Here is a 13,385-nt window from a genome sequence, read left to right as displayed (position 1 = left end):
TTTAATGGTGAGTTTCTATAGCACTCTGACACTTAACAAGGCACTTTCTACTTTACCTTCCTAAGAAAGATATGAGACTAGAAAACTGATGCAAATAGAGAATAAGAAGTTAAACTAGTTACAAGGTACTTCTGTTCACATAAGATTACAGAACTCATCATTCCAGAGTTAAACTATAATAAATTCTGTGAATGTGGGTGGTTTGGATGAGAATCCTTTTACCCATAGATTTCTTTCCCTTTTTTTCTTTAAGCCAGTCATGAAGAATATAGGCCCCAGATTTCTCTCACATTTAGATGCTAGGAACAGAAAAATAAGTATTTCAAGAATTAACGATACTACCAACCCTTACATTTACTTTGGAACTCCAGGTGAGAACTAGTCCTGCATTCAGAGTAAATGAATTTTTTACAAAAAAAACAACATTCACATTTCCTCTGAGGAGCATTTCCGACAGAATACATTCTTCAGAGCTGCCTTCACATCTTTGTTCCTCAAACTATAGATGAGGGGGTTGAGCATAGGAGTCACAACACCATAGAAGAGAGAGATGATTTTGTCTGTGACTTGTACTTTGTCTGCACCAGAGAAGTCTTTAGCTTTGAGTTTTGCATACGTGAAGAGGATGGTTCCATAGAATATAATCACCACTGTGAGGTGGGCAGAGCAGGTGGAAAAGGCTTTATGCCTTCCCTCTGCAGAAGGAATCCTCAGGATGGTGGGGAGAATGAAAACATAGGAAACAAAAATGAAAAGTACTGGAACCAGAAGAAAAATCATATTAGCAACAACCATGCTAATAACATTTATGGAGATATCAGCACAGGCCAATTTTAAGACAGCCAAGATTTCACAAGTAAAATGATTAATGACATTATCCCCACAGAAGGGAAGCCGCATGCCAAGAGACATCTGCAACACAGAATTGACACCCCCTGCAATCCAGGACCCAGCAGCCACAGGCACATACAAATTCTTGCTCATAATGACAGGGTATCTCAGAGGGTTACACATGGCCACATAGCAGTCAAATGCCATCATGCTTCGAAGGACACACTCTGTGGTTCCCATAGCAAAGGAGAGAAACATTTGCACTCCACACCCAGAGAAGGAAATGGTTTTCTTTGAAGCTAAGAACCTGCTGAGAAATAAGGGAATAGAAGAACTGGTGTAGCAAATATCCAAGAATGATAAGTTACTGAGGGAAAAGTACATGGGGGTGCTCAGGTGAGAGTCACAGACACAATGATGATGACTCCATTTCCCAGCAGGATCACCAGGTACATAAATAGCACCAGCAAGAAATAAATGGCCTCAAGCTCTGGGTAGCCAGAAAGCCCCAGTAGGACAAATTCTGTAACAGAAGACTGATTGGTCTTTCCCATGTTAATATTTTCTTTCACCAAAAGGAATTCTGCAGCAGCCAGAATACACGTGCATGTTACCGCAGTGTTTGTAAGAGTTATTTGCACCCTTAAGTGGCTTCCCTTATGGGTAATGTGGACCTATAATTAGATATACAGATATAGCATAAGAACATATTACAATCCTCTAAGCTAAGATCAGTTAGACTTTTAGAACACATGAAGGAGGCTTTAACTCCAAAAAAATATGCCCTTGTTAGAAAACAGATTCAGAACACATACAACTGGGTTAGAATTGTGTATCTCACTTACATTATGAATTTGAAATTATTGTGAATGCAATGTCACCACAACATTTTGACCAAACAATCCAAAACACAACCAATGTTAGCCTTAGCAAAAATAACTGTTCTACAGTTACTAAAACATAATGGTTAGATGTAAATCCTGATTCAACAGTAATTTAACCTCAGTGGCAGCATTGCTTTGTGGCTAGAAGAACAAACTGAAGAGACACATTATTAGAGAAATGATGTTTGGTTATTTCTAATTTGGGGAGAAATATATACCTGCGATATCCTAAGAATATTAATCAAAGGCATTAGTAATGGTTATAAAAGAAAATATAGTTAGATAAAATTACTCTTCTTAGTCTTTTTCAGTACAAATTGAGACATGTAGGTAACCCTACTGTCCTGATAATGAATGACACATTGATCTCAGAAAACTCTAGTGCACATGTCTCAATCTACAGTCAAAACAAAAATAAATGTATAAACTAAGAAATTTAAGTGACAGGGGATTTACTCTTTTACCTCCAGGTATGAGAAAATACATATTATCTTCTCCCTGCATAGAAATCAGCTGCTTCTGCTCTAACAGCTGCTCTGCTGATCTTCCTCTCACTGCATATTCAGAAAACCCATAAAAGAGAGGGGTGAGTCATTCAAAAATATTCTTAAGCATTAGCAATACATTATAAGTATCTGTATCCCCACTTACTGGAATATAGAGTATTTCTATATTAAAATGCCAGAAACTGAGGTAGCCTTACTTTTTAATGAGATTGCAGGTCTCATAAATTCCATCCCAGTAAATTCAGTAAGATAACTATAAGAAGAATTATCTGCTTTTCACTTTTCATTAATATCAAGTAGCTGCCATTGCTACATTGTAAAAAGAAAAAAAAAAAAGCAATTAACCACTAGCAAAATAGAACTGACTTCCAGTAAAATGAAAGTTGGGGCTTTTTACAGTCATTTCACTAATAGAGGATCCCTTAAAGGATTAGCCCAGTGGAGCACCAAACAACTTAAAAGTCATTGCTGCTTTAAGGATATTTCTAATCCCAAAAGCAATTTAAAGTTCACAATGTAGTTTGGATAGAATTTAGAAAATTTCTACTACGTTTGGGATGAAGTCCCTTAGAAGTAATTAAAACAAAGTTATTAATACAATTTAATTAAGGTGGAACTCACAAAACAAATAAATCTTCTGACCTTACACCCTCTGGGAAGACCAAATTTAGAACTGCTCTCCAGGTAAAATAGTCAAGACATAGAAATTAGAATTAACTATATCTGATGGAAAGATGTAGCAGTAATCTGTGACACTTAGGTCAAAATGATACTTGTTCTTAATAAAGTATCTGCTAATCACCTTTATTTTGACCTCTAAATCCTGGAGGCTCAGAACCCATAAGCTTCACTCTGGTCTCACTGACCTCTCTACACAGCCAGAATCACGTGCACAGTCATTTTAATTTTGCTCATTCAGGCCCTCTGTTCAAATACACTCACAATACCCCGAAATTTATCCAACCTGTCCTTCAGTCATGCCCACATTGGGATGACACAATACAGAGTAGACCACATCAACAATTTCCATGATGTGAGCAGACCACACTTTACTTATGAACAGGAAAAGATGTTCCGACTTGAAGTGGATAATTATTATGACACTTACCATAACTATCTTTTGAAATCAATATCAACCCTTGAAGACTTCAATCATTTTACTCAGATGTTGTAAAATACTCTTCCAGCATGGAAACAAGTGAAAACATCGTGTAATTTTTAAAAGAAGGGAATAAAATTTGAGAACAATGCTTTTTTGTCAGTGGACAACAGTTTCAAAAAGTCATTGAGCAACATAATCCTAAACAGTGGGAAAGCAACTTATGTCACGAAAGATGGTATTATATGCTTCAAAGAATCAAATTTGAAGAGCAGTTCTCCGAGTTGTAAACTTTATGTAACTACTTTTTCAGTATACTGGCTCATAATGCAAATGTTGGACATGTTTTCTCATTAATGAATGTTGAGTAGACAAAGGAATTAAATAGTTTTGATGTGACCACAGTAAAAGCCATATTACAATGCAAATGGAAGACAGTCTGTAACTGCAAGGAGTTTTATAAGCAGATTACGCAAGACAAAGAAATGTTAAGTAGAGCCATATACTTATAGAAATATAATTAAAGAGGTATGTAGTATAGATACTTATAATTCATTCCAGATAAACAAGTAATTTTTAGTACAAATATTTCCTATACAATACTTTTCTTCTTTCCCAGTGTACATATGGGAAGGCAATTAGAAATAATTCAAATTTAACTGGGCACCATCTATTTTTATTTGCAAGCCTAGCAACCCTAACTTCATGTGGCTAGGATTCACATGGAATCCAGTCCAAGCCTCGGTTGTCCCACCCAGCACCACGGCCAGTTTTGGCCATTCCCAGGCAATGGAGGGAGTCCTGCACGCTCTGCAGGTATCTGAGCAGTACTACTCACAATAATACTGTGAAGCAATATTATTTTCAAAACCTTCAAATGAGAAACAGAAAGACAGTATTCAGTGTATTTCCCTGAACCACTCTGATAAATACAGCTTGTATATCTGTTGTCTCAAGTGTAATCAGCCACCACATAAATATCACCTACAGCTATGATACATATATATATATATATATATATATATATGGTTGTCCCTTCCAGGATACATATTGTAAGAAGAAACATTTAAGATGGACTAATACGAAACTCATGATCAAGTACCGCTCTTCAACATTTCTAAGTCTAGACTATCATCTTGTCATCTCCCTTCTTGGTTTCATTCAATTCAGTGTGTACTAATTGAGGCCTCCTTGTTCTAGGAACCAGGTCTGCTTCTTCCCTAGATCCCACGAAATTACTTTAGTCCTCTGCTAAGTACTATAGCCCATTACAAAAATAGCAAGTTGATGCCTAGGGTTTTAATATCTGGGGTCAAATCCCCTAATGTCAACGCCCATCTATCCTCCAGAGATTGCCCTGGATTCTCCATTCATGCTGCTCTCCCTCAGGCTAGGCCACACATCATTCCATGCTTCTCCCTGGAGGGGCTGGAGCCCCCTGGAGGGGCTCGAGCACTGCTCGAGTTCCCTAACTCCCAGGTCCCTCTGTATCTCTTAGTTATGGATGGCATTCAAATACCATCTTCTTGTCCCTTTACCAGGAAGCCGGTACACCTATCCATTTCAATCCATCTAAAGACAAACTAACCACGTAATTAGGTATCAGTCACTTAATCTGGCTCACGCCTCTTCTGTTCCCTAAAATAATGTACTCTATTTAAATACAGCTATATTTTATATGAATTGTGAATAAAATTTTGATTTCATGATAGGCCTTCATCACCTTAAAGTTAGATAAAGGCAATGTTTTCATACATTTTTATTGAATGGGCACAGAACCTCATCTAGATCCTCAGGCTAAAATTTATCTAAATTGTTAACATTAGCCATAATACAGCTACACTGTGATCAGTATGTTAACTCATTTAATCATGAGAATCTCTCACAGCCTCATTATCATTTTCTCTCTTGCCTGTTTCTCTAACAGGTGGGTTTTGTACATGGCAGAAAAGAATCTATCAAGACAGAAGAGTGACAGACTGATGGAATAGTAGAAGGCAACAAGTAAATACCAATTAGCCCATTATATAAGAAACAGAACAGGGACACCATATGGGGTCAGTTACCTAGAATTTGAATGGAATATCTCCAACAGTAAACAGTGGAAGGATCCGAGCTGTGGTTAAAACAAAACAAAACAAAAAAAACATTACCAATCAATAAATTTGGTTGAGATAGCAAGAGATGGAGGCAAGGGGAAAACAAATATAGCACAGATCAATCTAACTTAACTCAGTTCCAATATAGTTCTCTGTATGAGGACTGTTTCTTAATAAATTTTTAATCTAATTAATCATCAATAAACAACTTATTATGAAAGTAATGTATTTCCAGTTTTTGCAGAGAGCAAACTAGCGTAATCTTTTGACTTCTTCCCCACTCAAACATGGAAATGACAAAGAAATAGGATTAAAAATATATCAACCTGAAGCATAGAATGAAACTGGGAGAAACCCAAGGAAACAGAACGTAGCCACTGACAAGAAACAGATTGTGGGAGTAGTTCTGAGTAGAGTTCTTCCTTCTCTGTTGCATTGCCATGAGGAAATTATGCTTGTCCTTCTATAACCCTTACAAGCAAAGGTACATAAGGCAACATGAGAGTGGTCCAGAGCTAAGAAGAGTTGAAGAGTGAATAACTCACTACAAGTGCACACAAAGCAGCCTACCAACCTAGGGAGTTCCCTCTTTCTGTCTCATCTCATTACACAAGATGAAATATTTTTACCAATGAAGAAAAGGACTTAGAAGAACAGCATCCAGGAAGAGGTGAAGGATAAGTACCCTAAGAGTTAGGGTTTCCAGATGAGCAACCATATTTGCACATACCCCAAGTGTAGTACAATGGGCTCTCTACTTTTGTTCTCACCTGAAGTAGCACAAGTTAGGGCCTGGACTTTTGCCTTTTCCGTATAAGGTACACATTACTGACCAAGGTACCTCAGAGGAAAACAAATTCTATAGAGAAGAATAATGTGATAAATGGTGAACACAACTTTTATAAAAGAAAGATAATAAAATATGCAACCCAAGATCACATGAGACAGAATTCATTGAACAAGAGAGCACAAAAATTTTGAAAGAGCCAAATAAATATCCTTGATGAGATAAGGAAGTATATTCCTGGCATAAAGCAGAAATAAGAAAAGAAAAGAATCATACGGTAATACTGGGTATTAAACATTTAACAGTTGAAATAAGAAACTCAATAAATGGGATATATAGCAGAATGAAAACTATAACTATATGAGGCATTAAAATAAGCTTCAAATACTTTCGAGTAATTTAAATCATTCATAGAATGATTGACCATATAGATTTAAGCTAGAAAAATTTTTAAAAAGAAAATATAACTAAAAATATCCCAAATGTTAGGAACTTACATATGGACTCCTAATAACGTATACTATGAGGAAGAAATCACAACAAAAAATAAAGCTGTTTTGAATCAAATGGTAATGAAGATACTACTAAAAACTTATGGAATCCAGCTAAAGCCAGTGATCAGAAGAAAATTTATAGCCCCAAATATACTTATTAGAAAATAATCTTAGATTCTATCTCCAAGTTTAAAAAAAGAACAGAAAACCATACCAACATGTTCCATACTACCCCATCTATTCTGCTACTGAGGTTACCAATGGAATTTTTTATTTACATTACTGTATTTTTCAGTTCCAGAATCTCCTTTTGGTTCTTATTTGTATTTCCCATCTCTTTTCCAAGACTTTCTATTTCTCTGCTTAGGCCTTCTATTTTTTTTTCATTTGTTTCAAATGCATGCATAATTGCTCACTGAAGTATTTTATAATGCTGCTTTAAATTGCTTGTAAAATAATTCCAACATGTTCATCTTGTCATTGCATCTGGATATTGTCTTTTATCATTTACATTGAGATACCTGATTCTTTGTTTGAAGAGTGATATTCATTTTTATCCTGGATATTTTATGTACTATGAGAATCTGGATCCTACTCAAATTTTCTGTTTTAGCAGCCCTCTTCTAAAACCATGCCCTTTCGGGAAGGGAGTCACTACCTCATTCATACCAGATGGGGTGGATAGGTTCACCGCATGGCCTTCATGACACAATGGGGATAGGAAAATCCATTGCCAATGGGATGTAGGGAAAGCCCTGACTTCCCACTAGTACTCTTCTGAAATCCTGTCTGGAGGGGAAGGGCACCTGCTACAGCTGGAAGAGGGTGGAAGTCTAGGCTTCCTACTTGATATTAGCTGAAGAAGAGGGGGAAGGGCTGCAGTATTTTTCTCTGGTGTTTGCCTGCAATATGGCAAGCATTGCCGAAATGTTTTCTATCCTGCTAAGCTACTCTCCTCTCGGTCCTTTGGCTACAGAGAGTAAGATTTCCTTGGTGCTTTTTTGTTTGTTCCCATTGGTGTTTCCAAGTTGTAGGCTTATCTAGAATTCAGTCTGAGATATATAGAAGGCAAAAAGGAAATCCAGGAAACCCACTGCCTTTTGGTTGCTTGGGTCCCAGAGGCACTAGCTAGTCTTTTTTCTCTCTACCTTTCCCAGTCTTCTTAGGCTTTTTAATATATAATATCCAGAGTTTTAGCTGTATTTAACAGAATAGGGAGAAGCATCTGTTCCAACTTGTTTGGAACCAGAAGTCCTATATCTATTTAAAAAGTGAATTCATTATTATAATCTTCCCTAAAAAATATTTAGCTCAAATAACTCCACCATGAATTATTTCAATCTTTTAAGAAAGATTGAAATTGAAATTGAAATTTCTTTCTTTTAAGAAAGAAATAAATTCAGTTTTACACAATCTATTCACAGATAGAAAATGCAGGAAAGTTTCCCAATTCATTTTATGAGGCTAGCATAAACTTCATGCCGAAATCTAACAGGATTATGTTTAAAAGGAAAATTAAGAGCCTAGCTCTCATAAACACAGTTGGAAAAAAATCCTCAAAAAACCATTAGTACATTGAATGAAGTGTTATATAGAAGGAACAATAGCTTACAATTAAGTGGAGTTAATTCTAGAAATGTAAGAGTGGTTTAACATTCAAAAATCAAACACTAAAATTATAGTAATATTATTAAAAAGAAATATCATGTAATAACATTCATGGAGGCAGAAAACTATTGTAAAATTATTGTTCTTTGTTTTTAACCTTATGGAACAAGTTTCACTTTGCCTTGTCTTATTTATGTATTTAGCTATCTGAAAGCAAGAACCTTGCCTTTTCATCTCTGTACCTCCTCACAATTTTGACATCAAAATTTAGTGAAAGATCTTTCACATAATCAGATCTTAAATAGGAATAAAAGAAATATAACAAATGTTTTTAATGTTATTAAAGTACTGTTGCCCATTACTTTTTCCAAATTATTCACACTAACTTCTTGCCTCATGGTTTATCTTTTTTGTTGTTGTTGTTTTTTGGTATTTTGTTTTTGTTTCTTTCACGGTTTATCTTTTACAAATAAATGATCTTGGGTCTCCATGTTAAAGTCACATCCCTCTTACTAATATATATACTCTAGAGGTGCTGGTATGATATAAATGTGAATGGAATTAAAATAAGAGCTATCACAACACGGTCAGAGAGCCAACCAACAGGATAAGTGGAGTTAGAGGAAGCAGTTGGGAAGAAATGGCAGTAATGTGTTGCCCATTCTCTTGAGGCTGGGCATCTACACCTTCAGCTATTACAGCCTTATATCTCCCTACTCCAGCAAGGAAAAATGAACCATATTGCACTGGATTTTCCATTCTACAAAAATCGTAACATTTAATGCTGGGAATGGGCTTTTACTCATTAGGAATAGGGAATAAAGAGAATCATTGATTCTAGTCTTTCACCATTGTCATTATTGTCAAAAGTAGAAAATTACTGTTTCACTCTCCATTTATTTTTTGTTCCCTATTTTCCATTTAGATATTTTGAAATCAGTTAAAATTGCCTGAAAAAATAACACAGAACAATTCAAAATATACAATTATTTTTTAAAGTAGGTTAGAAAGTTAGAAATGCACTATGCTCTTGAGTTTATTATATATAGTATATGCATATGACTATATTAAAATATTAATAGTTACTATAACTGAAATGGATGAATTTAATTTCTTCATTTGAATTTTTCCAAATTTCCCAGATCTTTTCAAATAAGTATGTATTATTTATTTAATCAGGAAATTTTTATTTTTATCTTTTTTTATATTGGAGAATATATAATTTACAATGTTGTATTAGTTTCAGGTGTACAGTAAAGTGATTTAGTTATACATATACATATATCTAATCTTTTCCAGATTCTTTTCCCATATAGGTTATTACAGAGTATTCAGTAGAGTCCCCTGTGCTATACAGTAGGTCCTTGTTGATTATCTATTTTATATATAGTAGTGTATATATGTTAATTTAATACATTTTTAATTTATTAAAAAATAATCATTTAATAAGTTAGATTTAATTAGATCTTTGAGGCAATATCCCTAAAGCTTTAAGAACTACTACTACTCTCCACATAATAGTTTAGAGATACTATTTAAATCCCTTCTGAGATTATAGAGTCTCTTAGAAGAAAACAAAGAAGGATTTAAATTGCTATCAGAGCCACTGATGGGTCCTAAGGAAACTTTTAAGGCTCAGAGATTGGGGAATATTTGTAAGATTTACTATCGATACGAACTCAAGACAGAACATTCAGGTAAGAATGACAGCCTTACCAAACAGCTCAAAAAAAGAAGAGAGCTAAGATGTCAACTAGCTTGAGGAAGTGCAACCACAATGAATTTATTATGAATTTATTACCAAGAAGTTGGTAAAATACTGGAATAGAATAAGGAATGATATATAGTGATGAGTGTGCTTGTGTCTAACACTACATCCTTTTTTAGAAACTGAAGTCCCAACAGGACATGCTACCTATTCGGTGTGGAGAAGGCAAGAATCCTACATAAAAAATTAAATAGGAAGTACTGGGGCAGAATTGTAAAGATTTGTTTCAGAAAAAGAAAGAGAAATGGAAATAATAAGTTCTCAATAATTTACTTTTTATATATTTTTTAACTTTTTACTTTGAACTGATTTTAAACTTTCAGAAAATTTACCAAATTAGTTCAAAGAGTTCCCTTACATCTCTCAACTAACATCCAATGTCAATATCTTACACAACCATAGTACAAGTATCAAGAATAAGATATTAAGGTTGGTACATTATATTAACTGTGGACTTTATTCAGATTTCACCAATTTTCCACTAGTGTCTTTTTCTGTTCTAGGATCCTTTTCAAGGTCCCATACTCTATATAATTGTTATTTGTCCTTTGTCTCTTCCAGTTTGTGACAGTTCCTCAGTCTTTTTTCTTTCATCAATTTGAAAAGCTCTAAATAAAAAATTAAAAAGGAAATATATACAAAACGAATTATTAAGTTAAGGAAATATCTTGAATATCTATAAACATCATTTTAAATTATCATTTCTTCTTACGATGAAAAAGGGGAAAAAATGTGAACGTGAAAGTCCAGATTAACATGGGTTGTGCAATTACTCTGTATCAAGGGCTATCACATGTCACACATACTTACTTCACAACAATTCTATAAAATAGGTGCTATTATGCTAATACTACAGGTGGCACATCACATTCAGACAGTTTGTGTCTTACGCAAGGTCTGTACAGTTAAGAAACCACAGAGTGGAGACTAAACTCTAAGTTCTCTGACTCCTAGCCAACTGCTATTTGCATTAAGACATGGTACTTTTTCATAAATAAATCTTATCAGCATTTCGGACAAAGGGATAAAAGGATTAGGGCACAGTAGGCTTCCAGGGCACAGCCTTGGAGATGGTGAGAGCATTCAGGATAAGCAAGGTGAATCAATACCAGGAGTGAGCCTGTTGCTCAGATAGACGTTCCCACTAGATAAGAGTTAAAGGCTGTTGCTGTGTTTCCAACAACAAAAAAACTGCACTTGGTTTCCACACAGAAATGTTAGTGAAAAACCCAGAATAATTCTCAATACCACATAAAAAAGGAGAAAAGGCCTTTCTTTTTTACCTTTGCCTTTGCTCACTCCATCTTATTCATTAATGTTTCCTTTGGGGGCTCATAGGAGCTTATTTATTCACACAAGCACTGGGGATCTCCTGTGACGGATGTTTCATATTGTGAAGAACAAAGTCGTTTTACCAACAAAAGGGGAAACCTGATAACTCTGAAATTAGAATTCAATACTTAGCGCTGGAAACTTACTCCTGAGGAAGTCTTCCAGGATGGCTGGGGTACAGCCCGATTTAAGAGGCTCCTGGGGCAAAATAGGAAACACTGGTTGAATTTATATGATTTACAGACAAACTTCCGTTGGCAAATACAGGTAGACGATAGATGCACATGATCTGTGAGTCTCGATGTTTTCTTTCCTTGCACAGGTGGTGCCCAATGGTGAAAAATAATCTAAGGACAGGGCCTTTCGGGAGATGGATAAAGCTCAGGGAGCCAAGAAATTGAAACTTTACATATTTTGAAGAAAGAGAAAGAAGCAAAAGTAACGGAAGCCCCCAACTGCTTCCCCAAGGTCTTGCCTTTCTACCAGGTATCTCCTCTTTCTCTTTACTATATGATACTGTTGTTGCTTTTTTAATGAATCCTATCTGTACCGCTAACCTTGGTCACATTCTAAATGGTGGGCTCTATAATCTTTTTTTGCAAGAACTGGGCTGTGTCAGTATGTCTTCTCAGAGTGGATATATTTGTGAGATTGACTGGTTGAAACTGGAACATTAAATGGCCTGAATTAGTCTCTGAAAAAAAGCAACAGAAAATCTCAAGTCAATTCCAATCCATTGACTGTTCTTTTTCCTTCTTGGGTTTTAGAGACAGCTGGAGCCAACAAATGCCTGGACCTTCTGGCCTCTTTGGCTTCTCCTAATCATTAGAAAGAACGGAGAGATGCTAACCTTTGCCCCAGGGCAATTCCCTATTAAGAAAATTTGTTTTTCTTATTTTTACAATTAATAGGTTTAGCATAGAAAAACTGGAAAATATGAAAAAGATTAAGAAAAGTTAAATGCTTCAAACCCAATCTGACAAAGAAAACCACAGTTAATATTTTTGTTTCTTCCAGCTACACATATGCAAAATTATGATTATTTATATTGCCAAGTAACTTGCTTTTATCACATAATAATATATCATGAGCATTTTTCCTTATCCTTAACTCCTCTGGAAGAATACAATTTTCAGTGGTACAACATATGAAGGTATGTTTTCTCACATATCATAACATGCTCCACCACTACATACCAGATTTTCAGCATCCTAAAGAAAAACAAATTACAACTGTCTATTGATTATTTCAGAAAAATAATATTAAGTAATAATAATGATGACAATAACAGTAATCCTTAACTGACTTTTAGGGAAACACCTCCAGAGTTTCATCATTTAAAATCAAGTTGGCCCATGTCTAAATTACCGAGTTTTAATCAAGAATGTTAAATTCTAGCAAATGATTTTTTTATATCTATCTAGATGATCATATAAGGGATTCTGCTATTATTTGTTTGGTATATTATGTTGATAGATATCTAAATAATATTCGGAATGTCTTGCATTCATGAAATTATTTTAATATACAGTTGGAATTGTTTTGAATATATTTACAAATTTTACATATATGTTCAAATGAGACTGAACCATAGTTTTGTTCTATCTTTGACAATCTGGGGTGTAAAAGTTATTTTAGTCTGATAAAATGATTTATGAAGTGTTCCATAATTTTTTGGACATTAAACTATTTATGTACCACAGAGATTGTTTCTTGAAAGTATAAATTAACGCTTTACTAAGTAATCTGTGTCCAATGTTCATTTTGAGGATCAGTGTCTATCCTTCTCCCAGTTGAATCTCTGGTAATACTACAGAATCTATTATGCTAAGTGTTTACTAAATGAATAAATGAAAGATACTAGGAGAGAGGTAAGCACAGTTCTATGGAAGCACTTAAATGGGCATCCTACCCAAACTAGAAATTCAGGAAAGTTTCCTAGGAAAAGGTATTAACTAACTAGGAGGGGCCTTTCCA

The 13,385-nt window shown here is 34.9% G+C and overlaps 1 pseudogene; it reads right to left on the bottom strand.

Moving 5' to 3' along the window:
- Positions 1-426: 426 nt before the first annotated feature.
- Positions 427-1,385, bottom strand: LOC132597397 (olfactory receptor 13C7-like; annotated as a pseudogene).
- Positions 1,386-13,385: the final 12,000 nt, after the last annotated feature.

This window comes from Globicephala melas, chromosome 6, assembly GCF_963455315.2.
Source record: "Globicephala melas chromosome 6, mGloMel1.2, whole genome shotgun sequence".
NCBI classification, from domain to species: Eukaryota; Metazoa; Chordata; class Mammalia; order Artiodactyla; family Delphinidae; genus Globicephala; species Globicephala melas.
The sequence above is the reverse complement of the archived record's forward strand: the minus strand, read 5'-3'. Positions and strand labels throughout refer to the sequence as shown.